Source organism: Doryrhamphus excisus, chromosome 6 (assembly GCF_030265055.1).
Source record: "Doryrhamphus excisus isolate RoL2022-K1 chromosome 6, RoL_Dexc_1.0, whole genome shotgun sequence".
Classification (NCBI taxonomy): Eukaryota; Metazoa; Chordata; class Actinopteri; order Syngnathiformes; family Syngnathidae; genus Doryrhamphus; species Doryrhamphus excisus.
The window spans coordinates 6,829,357-6,842,731 of record NC_080471.1 but is presented as its reverse complement, the minus strand read 5'-3'; the positions used below and the strand labels follow the sequence as shown (position 1 = coordinate 6,842,731).

The 13,375-nt window shown below is 41.9% G+C and overlaps 1 protein-coding gene across 2 annotated transcripts in view; it reads left to right on the top strand.

Moving 5' to 3' along the window:
- plxnb2b (plexin b2b) overlaps positions 1-13,375 on the top strand; it is a 203,088-nt gene that overhangs the window by 47,881 nt on the left and 141,832 nt on the right. For both annotated transcript variants that reach the window (XM_058075677.1, XM_058075676.1), the window contains exon 2: positions 6,124-6,264. The gene's annotated coding sequence lies outside the window, so the exon portion shown is untranslated. The remainder of the gene's footprint in view (positions 1-6,123; positions 6,265-13,375) is intronic.

The following is a 13,375-nucleotide window of genomic DNA, read 5'->3' as shown; positions in this document are numbered from 1 at the left end:
GCTTTTTAAGTTTAACGGAAATAACTTGTAGGCTACCGTTTAGGTCGCTAGCTCTCTAGTTTGCGAGTTAGCATGTGTCTCAAGACCCTGCAGTTGCGCAATATGTTGTAAATAAAAAGAGTATAAATGTGACTATAGTCGTGTTTTGTCATGTCTACAGGGCTCTAATAATGCTTTGTTCATTTGAATCTGAAAAAAATAATTTGTCTACCCACCAACTATATGTGGTTTCTTAAGTTTTTATTATTTGCCGTTTTATTATTATTATTATTATTATTATTATTATTATTATTATTATTATTATTATTATTATTATTATTATTATTATTATTATTATTATTATTATTATATTTATTTATTACTGTGATTGATTTTCTTTATTCTTGATTTGTTTATTTTTCATCTTATTTTGTGCAGAAAAATAAAAATTAAGATATTTGAGAACAATGGAATGTTTTATTAACGCTTATATTGTAGAAAATCGGAACCAAAGCACTGAAAAAGTTTGCATATTTTTCTGTTTTTAATAAATGTGTTTTTTTGTTTTTTTGGGAAAACCTGATGTGGCCCAGTGTCACCCAGACCCTAGCTCCAGTAGCCCCCAGGTAAATTGAGTTTGAGATCCCTGATTTAGATGATTGGTGAAGGGACAGTTTAACTCGCCAATGAATTAAAAAAATGCAGTCCACTTTGGTTTGCTGTGTTTGGTGGCTCCCGCAGTGGGTGATGTACGCTTCCGTGAACGTACACGTGGCCAGGGCGGGCGGCTTCTCCCCCCGCACCCTCTGGTCCTCTCGGTCACGATAGCATAGCCGTATGTGCCGTAGGAAGCCAGTACGGCCATCTTGCAAATGAAGTACGATACGCACACGTGACTTAGTCTGGTAAACTGAAGGTATTTGCTCATATTTTGGCTAGCTAACAATAAAGTTAAAATCAAGCACATAGCGTATGAAGATGTTTTTTAGTACGCGATGCGGCGTATAGCTTAAACACAGTTAAATACAAACACATAGTTTCACAAGTACTAACAAACTTAGTGTAACCCTTGACACCACACACACTTGCACAATCTTGAAATGTATAAAAAGCCGGGCAGGGAAAGAAAGGGTGCTTTTTTGCAGCTGCGCTGTACTAAGACCCAACTTACTGTTGGAATACAGGGAATGCAAATTAAGCCCGGACGTCTGTATTAGATATTGTTTGTATCAGGAAGAAATACTCTGGTTTTCATATACTGCTTTGGTTATTTAGTCTGCCCATATCCTCAATTCGACACCCACAAGGAGATCGCCTCGAAGTAAGGGAGGTTGAGATTTCCTTCAAAACCCATGTTAGATGTAGACAGGATTGTCAAGATATAACATGGGCAAGATATAACGATATATGCATAGACATTAGCCACGTTTATATGAGTTTTTCTTCTTTCTGAATGACTTTTCTGAAAACAATGGTATAAATGGAAAATAATATTTAAATCTCTATAATCTATAAAACGTAAACATCAACATCACTTGATACCGACTTCCCCGAGTTTTTCTTTCACTTGTTGGAATAACTCCGTATTGCCAGTTTTTCGTTCGTCCAGTCTTGAAATTTAGTTTGGATCAAAAACAAACTTTGCTTAGTCCAGTGCCGATTGCTGGCCTCCATTTTTAAAACTGAAGAACGTCTCGAGCTGCATGTTACATCATATTTGAAAGAATGTACCCGGGATAAATTTAAATAGGAAAATATTAAATTCAATATTGCTATTATTGTAAAACTAAACTCTTTTTTTTCTTTTTAAAGAAAAACTGGACTTGTGAATAAAGTATAGAACACAACGATGGCCGTACCACTGCGGCACATAGGCCATATGAAACTGAACTGAATCGTCTCTACCAATTGTGGTATTGGAACAAATGCCTGATTGGACCAGAGGGCCGAGTGCTAACTACCAACTTTTTATGCATTTTACAACAATATTAGTCATGTTTATGTGAATTGTGAGCATTTTTCCTATCGCTTGTTGTTGTGTACGAATGCTCAAAGATTGAATGCACACTGACCTTAGCTGGGGAGGTTTTACTTTCACAAAGTGCCTTTACAGAATCCTTTGGTAGGGAGGGTTTGGGTTTTCTCATGTTTTCGTCTCCTTTATTTTATAAAATCAGAGATGTGTGTTTGACTTTTTGTTTTATTATGGCTTTGTGTGTGTGCCATTTGAGCCTGCGCCCAGGGGCTCAGCACACACCTTCTACGGAGCTCCTGTAATTGCTCTATTGGGGCTTTGTCTCTGGCCCGGAGCCTGTCGCCATCACTCTCACTCTGTCTTTCCTACCCGTTGCTCTTTGGCCTCCCTCCTTTTTTCTTGACCCCCTCCGCCCTCATCCCCACCCACGCCCCCAATGGCTCATTATGGATGGTCCCCACCTGCGCCATCCGGAGAGACTTCCCACCTTTATCGCATGGTTATTCACCTGGCAGCCGACAGGCCAAACAAAACCCAGAGTGACACCAGACTAAGTTGAGTTTTAAACTTAAGACTGACTAATATTTTTGCAGTAGATAAAAAAAAAAACAACACCAAAGCGCTGTCATCGAGGATCTAGATGATTGATTATGCAGTAGTACTTTAAAATGCAGAGTGCTAGTCATGTACTGCACAACAGAGAATATTTGACTAGTGTTATTGCAGTAGGTGCTAAAAACCCAGCATGCTCCTGTCATATACAGGTGAGGATCGTCGAGTAGTGGTTTTACTGTATGTCTTATGTTTTATAGTGAATTGTTGCCATGTTTTTGCAGGACGTTTCTAAAATTGGCCTGCACTCTTGTTTTATAAAAGATTTTTGATGAGCTTTTTGCACTAGGCCCTGCCGAGCACTCCTGTTTGATAGCCTAGTGATGATCAACTAGTGCGTAGTAGATCTTTGTCTGGGCAAAACAAAAACTTGTGTACGCCGCTAGCCAAGGTGGCTGCCATGTTAATGAGTGGAAGAGTGGGAAGGACATGCCGTATAGTGGGGGCTGAACTTGCTGGAGAAGAGCGGCCCACAAAAGAGACATTGCTCAATGGTGCAGCTCAGGTTGTGTTGCGGAGGGGAATTCCGCACATAGTCAGGACTCTTCACATTGGAAAATTGCCAGATTGAGGTGAAAAATGTCCACAGTTTGGGTCTCCGCTTGTCATGGAAGGGTGCCTCTGCCAAACCAGTAAAAAAACATTGTTATAGAGCAGGGGTCTCAAACACGCGGCCCGCGGGCCAATTGTGGCCCGCAGGACACTAGTTTGAGGCCCCCGCCTTGATATGAAAGTTTAATGTTTTAAACGAAGTTTGATATGGATGCTGTATGGTATCATGTACCCAGAAAAATTATTACGTTTGATTAATGTTCATGTTAAAGGTTAAATAACTGTTAATAGTTATCCTCCCTATCCGTGTGGAAGTGGTAAGTTTTTGGCGATTTAAGTTTAAAGGAAATAACTTGAAGGCTACCGTTTAGGTCGCTAGCTATATAGTTTGCAAGTTAGCATGTGTCTCAAGACCCTGCAGTTGCGCAATATGTTGTAAATAAAAAGAGTATAAATGTGACTATAGTCGTGTTTTGTCATGTCTACAGGGCTCTAATAATGCTTTGTTCATTTTAATCTGAAAAAAATAATTTGTCTACCCACCAACTATATGTGGTTTCTTAAGTTTTTATTATTTGCCATTTTATTATTATTATTATTATTATTATTATTATTATTATATTTATTTATTTATTACTGATTGATTTTCTTTATTCTTGATTTGGTTATTTATTTTTCATCTTATTTCATGTAGAAAAATAAAGTAAGATATTTGAGAACAGTGGAATGTTTTATCAGAGCTTTTCTTGTAGAAAATTGGAACCAAAGCAAAGTTTTTTAAATTTTTTTGGTTTTAATAAATGCGTTTTTTTTTTTTTTTTTGGAAAACCTGATGCGGCCCAGTCTCACCCAGACCCGAGCTCCAGTGGCCCCCAAGTAAATTGAGTTTGAGACCCCTGTTATAGAGGATCTCTGACTACTGTTTTTGCAGTAGGTTAGGTTAAATACAGCAGAGCACACATCATATAGAGGATCTTTGACAGAGCCTTGTATTTGCTATATCGGAACAGTTTAGTTCAATGCCTCTGCTTTCTGCCTCGTGTCCACAGGCTTGTAACCGCAGGCCTGCTGGTGCAATTTTCCTTTGCATGCCCCCCTCTTAGCCCCACAGCCTGGTTCACATGCTCGGGGGCTTACTTTGAAGCGCTGTGTGTTGCCGCTGCTGGCAGCCTAGCAAGGCTACTATCATAGCGGCGATCTGCAAGCCTGAGTAGCCTAGTAGCCTTGATGAATGGATGGAAGCTGGATGTCTGCATCGATCAATACGCCTCTCGGGCTGGGATGAGGAGACACCCCTCCCCACCCCTCCCCCCGACAACAGGTTCTTATCATGGTGCACTTTAGTTGTGAACTTTTCCCATCCAATTCACGGCCTCAACGGGGCTATTGATCTTTTATCCTCGGTTTGTTTTGAATAAAGGGCCGGCGTGGCGCTGTATCTCCACCCACCCATGGCAACAGCAATCGCTACAGCGGCGACAAAGCATGCAAACGTCACATTGAGACATAATCACCGAGGAGGAACGCTGCGTGTGTAGCATCTAGATATCGGCTTCCCTTCCAAGGCTAATGTAAGACTACACTCTTAGGCGTGTACATCGAAAGCACTTACCCATTTAGCCAATCACAATCCCAAAAGAGGGATTTCTGGGAAAAAGCAGACAAACTAGTACTAGTACTAACAACAATGCACAATACAGAGGCTTGGTAATGGTAATGGTAATGGTAATGGTTTTATTTTATTTGAACATGCATCAGATTCCAATTGAGTGCATCCCATAATCAGTTCCCAGTTCCACATGTCCAAAAGGAGTAGGAAGAAGCAAAGCTTATTAAATCCTACCCCTCCATCTGGTACTTTTACAATCACTAACTGTTACATTTGTTCACTTCCTGCTTTCCATAATACAGTTTAAGGCAGGGGTCTCAAACACGCGGCCCGCGGGCCAAATGTGGCCCACAGGACACTAGTTTGAGGCCCCGTCTTGATATGAAAGTTTAATGTTAGTGCGTCCCGCGCAAGTTTGATATGGATGCTGTATGGTATCATGTACCCAGAAAAAATTATTACGTTCTATTATGTTGATGTTCATGTTAAAGGTTAAATAACTGTTAATAGTTATCCTCCCTATCCGTGTGGAAGTGGTAAGTTTTTGGCTATTTAAGTTTAAAGGAAATAACTTGAAGGCTACCGTTTAGGTCGCTAGCTCTCTAGTTTGCGAGTTAGCATGTGTCTCAAGACCCTGCAGTTGCGCAATATGTTGTAAATAAAAAGAGTATAAATGTGACTATAGTCGTGTTTTGTCATGTCTACAGGGCTCTAATAATGCTTTGTTCATTTTAATCTGAAAAAAATAATTTGTCTACCCACCAACTATATGTGCAGCCTTAACTTCATCTTTTTTTTAGTCTCATTGTTGTGGGTACACACCTACACGCACACACACACACACACATGAGACATGAGTAGCGTGTCAAACCGCAAACGTGCTCTACTACTCATAAATCCTATATGTTCTTTCTGGATGTGTTTTTATTCTTGGGCTAAAAGACTGTGCGGCCCCTCCAGGGACTTTTTTATGAGTGGTCCTGTCCTGTCCTCACCTCACCCCCCCCCCCTTCTTCTCCAGTTCTGTGATGTGTGGTTGTGTTGTCACATAGGCTAGCTTCTCAGGCTGGTAATTGCGTGTCTGCCGGCCACCACACCTGTTGTTGTCACCGTAAGAGAAGCGGGGGTGGATGGACGGGTGGGGGTGGATGTGGGGTGGGTAGGAGACAGTACAGTGACCTCTGCACCCAATTGCACCTTTTTGCCATGGGTGCAAAGCTACAGGGAGCAGCAGTGTGCACGGTCCTCTCATTGTCCATTGTTCATTTATCTCTAACCTTTACTTTCACCTTCAGCCGGTATATGTGTGTGTACGCTGATGTCTGTGTGTGTACGATATGTATATGCGTGTGCTGTTGGTTGACTCTCCTAATCCTTTCCTGTCTTTCCCATGCAGAGCCGGGGTTCTTAATGAAGACGGGGGTCAGCAGCAGCGTCCAGCTAATTGGCTAAGTTAGCCCGAGGCTGCCTGCTGGTGATTGAAGGGTGGAGTAAAGGGGGTTTCAATCTCCAGACCAACAAGACCAGCCTCCCCCTGGTGAGTGTAACACCCATGTCCCATCTACAGGCAGACCCAGACTGCCTGTGCTATTATTTTTTGGTCAAATGCACTGTTATCAAATTGGCTTGAAATTTCTCACACAGTTGCTGCTCTACCAAAAAACCAATTGTAACTTGAAAGTGTTTACAGGGCTCTACGTTAAAAACAAAAATGACTTGCCCAGGGGGAATCCTTAAGGTGAGAACTACTTGCCCGAACTTGCCCCATGTAAAATGAAAAGACTGCCATAATGATATCATATATCAATATATGCTGATAATTCATCAGATAATAGTACTGATGCATTATATTTGGAGGAATGTCTGAAAATTTGTGGAGATGTATGTTAACATGGCAAGCCATGCTACCTTACACATGGTAGTCGTAGTAAGCAGTGATATTTATAAGTTGTGCACCACAATGAAACATTATTGAATAGACACATTTGTGTACTAGTAAAGTGTTTTTAATCCAGAAAAAAATGCTCAATGGTCAAACAATAATTTGTGAAGCAAAGGTGAGAAAAATACACAGAGAAATGGAAGCGCTAGGTTTTGTAGCTTGTGCAAAATCATCACTTGGTATTGGATCTAATGGGTGGTGTTTCATTGTGACCACTTCAAATTGTCACAGCAATGTGATTCACTCACCTGTGCCATCATTTGATTTGCTGCCGCTAATAAAATACTTGTTTAGGAGGCACTGGTTCATCACTTTTTGCTGTTTTCCTTCACAAGTTGTTGAAGAATTAGACCATGTTGGCAGGGACGCCATGATAGATGTTTTCCTAGTAAAACGATCGCTGATTGGTTGATCGCGAACAAGAACGGGTGTGGGTAAAACGCGGATTGTGGATTACGGACCGCGGTCTAAAAAAACGATTCTGATTGGTCCATTTCAAGATTTGCAAGGATTGGTTTGCAAATTACCATCGGAATTACGCAGTCCGTGTTTTACCAACAACCAACAAGAACCGCTTTAAAAAAAACTCTTGGCAGTACGGCATGCTAAAGTGTACTTGCCCGACGGGAATATTAATGATTGGATTTACTTTCCCGAATTTTGTTTTAACTTGCCCCGGGCCATCGGTACAACGTTATTGTCGAGCCCTGGTTTAGTCAAATCAACTCCAAATAAGGTACACCGAAAGCCGATTGGACACAGTCCATCCCCAGACATTCATGATTCATAATTCACCTGCAAATTCATACAAAAAATAGCTTTTTTTCCTCCAAAAATTGGCAGTTTTTTGCATTTTTTGAACTAATACACCACTTGGTGGCACGGTTATTAAAATCTGTACATCATATTGACTTGAAAACATGGCTGCCATCAGGCAAATGTCCGGATTTCTGGTGTAAAATTATTATTTTTCTTGGTTTATCACTCCAGCAGTTTTGAACCCTACGTAAACAAAGGACCCCCCCTTCCCCCCCAACAAATTCAGCAATTAAGCACTCACAATTTGGTCATTGTCATTCATTAATGGTGAGTGCATTTTCATTCATTCATTCATTTTCTACCGCTTTTCCTCACGAGGGTTGCGGGGGGTGCTGGAGCCTATCCCAGCTGTCTTCGGGGCGAGAGGTGGGGTACACCCTGGACTGGTGGCCAGCCAATCACAGGGCACATATAGACAAACAACCATTCACACTCACATTCATACCTATGGACAATTTGGAGTGGCCAATTAACCTAGCATGTTTTTGGAATGTGGGAGGAAACCGGAGTACCCGGAGAAAACCCACGCATGCACGGGGAGAACATGCAAACTCCACACAGAGATGGCCGAGGGTGGAATGAGTGCATTTTATACTGTGTTTTGTGTTTAATAAGTGTGTGAGGTAGAGATTTATAGATTAATTTTATAGATTAAAACTGGATTGTGTTACAATTGACCAATGGCAATTAAAGAGAGAAAGGGCGGGTTCTGACCCAATAATTAAAACAGTCACTTTTATTGCAAATATTCATTGATTGATGAGGGAAGATCAACGTCAAGCTAGCTGGAGGTTGTGGAGTGGGAGAAGTTAGCCGTGTGTCAAAAATGTCAAATTTTATGGGCGTACCTCTTGTGTTTTTTTCGCCATTCGCTGGTGGGTTCCCTGATGTACTGTTCATGTAGACTGTTGTCGTTTAATCCAGCAATCTTTGAATTTGTTGGAGCTCTGGACACCTTCAGGGGGACAGGTGGAGGTCTGCGCTCCACTCCTGCTTCCTTTTAATTTGGCTTGCGCCACCTTGGCTCTGTGGCTCCTTATGTTGCTCACAGTGGGATTTGGGCAATTACCGCAGTCCCCCATCCATCAGCAACCACAAATATAAGGGGAACAAAAAACATCTTATCGTGCTTATTTCAGTCCCGGCAGCCGAGCCATATCAGACTTTTTCAAGTAAAGGCAGGAGTTGGAAGGTTGTGGGGTGCCTCTAATTAGTGGAGCCTCGACTCGCTACTTATTAAGGCTCCCATTGTTGGGCTGTCAGTAGGCAGCAGAAGGTAGCAAACGGATGCAGAGCTCCAGGGAGAGGAAAAGGGAAGCGTGGCATTTGCAGTGCTGGCTTAAACTAGACTCGCGGCCCATGTAGCGCACATCACCAAAAGAAAAGAAACACTTTTTCTGGTGCTCATGGAAGTGGAACATGGGCTGGATGGGAAAATGGTTTGGGTGTCGGGGATACACAGCCGGTCCAATTATAAGTCAAGCATCAGCGTGTAACTTAGCAAGAACGTTGGAAGTCAACAACTTTTGTTTACTCTCCGCCCGTTTTCTGCACTTGTTTATTAACTGCGAGTCATTAAAACTATGCGCCGGTGCTCATTAAATGAAGATCCCCCGCAATTATGCGCTGCCATAACCGCTTTACATGAAGGGCTGTTAAAGCGGGCTTTTGTCCATCTTTCATCGGCGGGAGGCTGTGGCAAGCACTCAGTCGGTAATTGGAATAAAAAGGTGAGGAATTAAATAGCAACCTGTAATTGCACATTTTATACGGCTAAGCTTGAACTTGACTGCTGTTTGACGTCCGACCTCAGTAGTGCTTTTTAGAAAACCCTCGTTTGGTCTCTAGCTTTAATACTCATGTATGAAAGTTCATGAAGCACTTGTTCCACGTTGTACATATATATACCGTATCTTCTGGATTATAAGTCGCACTCCTTTTCATAGGTTGGCTGTTCCTGCGACTTATACAGGGTGACCCAAAAAAAACGGGCCCCAACTCTAATTAGGCCCCGTTTCTTAGTGTGTTGTCTGAATGAAATAAAACTTTGGTCATAACTACAGTAAACCTCGGATATATCGGATTCAATTGTTCCCATTGGTTTTGTCCGATATAAGCGAAATCCGTTATATGCGTATACCGGAAAATGTCCGTTTTACGCATATATCGGATTTAGATCCGGTATATGCGTAAATCGGATTTTATCCGTTATAAAAAGGCACTTCCTTGACTATGTTTCCAATGTACCTGGACGCGCAGGCAACGCTGCAAACGCTGCAAATGACGTCGTATAGCGGCCTGTCACGATTCGGCGAATCGGAGCGCCACGATGCGGCCATCCGATATATGCGAGGGAAATTTAATGGAAATGCATTGGAACGGGACTGGAGATTTTGTCCGAAATAGGCGAAATCCGTTATAAAAAACCTGATATATGCAATGGATATTTATTGGAAATGCATTACAGAAAAATTGGTTCTTTTTATCTGTCCGTTGTGAGCGAATTTCCGATATATCCGAGTCCGATATATCCGAGGTTTACTGTAGTTTATTATATTCAAAACATCACATCAAAACACTAGGGTCTTTGGCCTTTTTTTCTCCGTTCTACAGCATATGTTCTAGATGGCCTCCATTTAGCTCTGTGCATTTCTTGAGGCGCAGCACGAAGTTGTCCATGACGTTCTTACAGACTGAATTGCTAATGGCTCTCATCGCCTCCCTGATGGCTTTCTTGAGTTCCGCAATGGTTCTGGGTTTCCCTGCGTAGACTCTGTCCTTAAGATAGCCCCAAAGAAAAAAATCAAGGGGGCTTAGGTCCGGGCTATGGGGTGCCCACTCAAAATCAGTCTTGAGACTGATCACTTGGCCTCCGAAGTTCTCTTTCAGCCAATCGCGGGACAGATTTGAGGTGTGAGAACTTGCTTGATATCGTTCACCAGCACTCTCCTGCAAGTCTCACGGGACATACCGAGGGACTGACTTTCGGACTCTCTCAATCTTTCAACCAGCTCGGCTGTTCGCTTCCTGGGACGTCCCGAGTGCCTTGGACGGTTCTCACTGGCAGTTCTGAATTCTGCTTTTGGATGGAGCCTTTTCACATTCGAACTGACGCATGAAACTGTCCTGGGTTTTCTTAAACGAGCCTGTCTTGTAATAAAATTGAACACAGTGTATTCTTTGTCCCAGCTCCCACTGGGGTCTTGGTGTACTCACGGTCGTTGATTCTGCCATGTCCTGTAAAATAAGGGCAATCAGTGAATAAATAATGGAGATATCACATAAGGTGTACACGGGCCCGTTTTTTTTGGGTCACCCTGTACTCCAGAGCGACTTATAAATTAAAAACTGTTATGTTACATAAACACTGGACACCTTTCCTGTTCATGTTTATGGTGTAGCTGAATAACCATTGTTATTGTTAGCATATCTTACACATATTCAGCCTGTTAGCTATTCTTTTATTAATGTTATAACTTGCCTTCCAAGAGGACGTGATGTCTGTTTTGGTCAAGTAGTTTGGAAAATAAATTACCCGCAAAAAAAAACTTCACAAAAAAACAAACAAAAACAAAAAAAAAATCACACTTATGTATGTTTTTTTCTACCTAATTATGCATTTTTGGCCATGTGCGACTTATACTCCAGAGCGACTTATAGTCCAGAAAATACGATGTATATATATATATATATATATATATATATATATATATATATATATATATATATATATAGCATACAGTAGCTCCTGGCAGCTGACAAGATTTTTTTTCAAACCAATTTTGGCACCTTTAAAAGTACTTGATGTAAGATAGGATGATGCCATTTCTGCCTCTCAGTCGCAACCTTTGAGGAACGAGTGAAGAAACTATTCAAGACAGGCAGCAAGCATGTTTTGGCTTTATTTTTCAACCCAACTTTAGGACCTTTAAAAGTACGTAAAGTAAGATAGGAGGAGGTGATTCATTCATTCATTCATTTTCTACCACTTTTTCCTCACAAGGGTCGGGGCGGGGGTGCTGGAGCCTTTCCCAGCTGTTTTGGGGCGAGAGGCGGGGTACACCCTGGACTGGTGGCCAGCCAATCACAGGGCACATATAGACAAACAACCATTCACACTAACATTCATACCGATGGACAATTTGGAGTGGCCAATTAACCTAGCATGTTTTTGGAATATGGGAGGAAACCGGAGTACCTGGAGAAAACCCACGCATGCACGGGGAGAACATGCAAACTCCACACAGAGATGGCCGAGGGTGGAATTGAACCCTGGTCTCCTAGCTGTGAGGTCTACCGCGGTCGACCGCCGTGCCGCCCCACTATAAATACAAGTAAATGATATAGTAATTGCAAGTAATTGAAACACTATTTAATAATACTAAACATGAAAAATGATTGGTATTTGTACTATTTTCTGGAAGTTAAAAGGCCTGGGTTATGGGGAACAAGGGCATGTTCATAGAGAGACAATATGGTGACGCAGATATCTACAATAGTATTGCAATACATATACTAGATTGATATTGAGCAGCGTTCCACAGCACTTCTCTTTGCTCCATCACCTGTTAAACCAACGTGCTTCCATTAGGCCCCATGTGGTAATGGCTCTCCAAACTGATTAAAAACAACACCACTGGCCCCAAATCCCAACACATTATACATTCTGACTTCCTGTGCGTGTTGCCGGTTCGTGATTATCATCCTTCTTCCTTTTGTTTGTTTGCGTCAAGCATCGTCTCACATCCCAGAAGATGATGTTGTAAATGTCACGGTAACGAGACAGTCTTTGGGGCGTCCCGCCAGGATTTAAGAGGTGTCAGTCATCGCTCCCTGGAGGCTTTGCCTTGGCACAACCCCCCCGAAATGAAGGAAGACCCGCTGCACAGCAGATGACGACGTGTCTCCCATTTCTTTATTGTCATCGAGTTATTTATTTTTTATTTCCCCTGACAACACTGACCTGTTTTTTTTATGTTGCTTTCAACGCTAAAAACGATGCTGCCAGTTTTAGAGTTTATATTTAAATACAACCTATTTTATTACAATAATACAAATAGCACATCACCAGGAGGTTGCCTACAGCCGCAGCATGTTTTTTGACCTGACTTCTGGCGGTTTGTAGACGCACATTGACATAACCTTAATACCTTAATAACATGAAATAAAAATATAACACTAATAATTGTAATAAGAAAAACACATTATTGATAAAATCATAATAAGAATAATAATCATCATCATTAAAAACAACAATAATGAAAAAATGATATCATTTTTTTTAATTCCTACTGCAGTCATAAATCAACAGTGCATCACTGCCTTTTAAAAAAAGTATTATTACCAAAGCAAGGAGTTGCAGTAAACAACCTGACCGTGTATGAAACGCTTGCAAAAGTCCCCATGGACCCACCCGTCTCATAATAAAGCCGTCAGACATCAAAATAGGATGTCTTAGTGCGCCCCAAAACCACATAAAATACCTTTTTTTTTTCTGACTCATCGCTCCCTTCGCCCCCCTCTTCCACCCACCACCACCACCGCCGCCGTAGCGCTAGCCTCCAGTTTTCCATCGCCTCCTGTGAATATCCAAGCTGTCGAAGCGGACCGGGATCAGTGCTGTCTTGCCAGGGCTCAGTTGGAACAGATCCGGCCTCGGGGTGTTGAATAGCGGTCCCCTTCAGGTCTGCAAACAAGGTCTGCCCTGCACAACTGCTGTCTCAAATCGGGGGGGGTTTGTTAGTGGTGCGCGTTTTGTTTGTGGTGCCGTATAATAATAATAATATAATAATGGTCACGGAAAGGCAAGAGTGTCCAAAGTGTGGCCAGAAGGTTATTTGCGGTGCGCAGCTGCGCCAAATTCTACAAATACAATTTAACAAGAAAA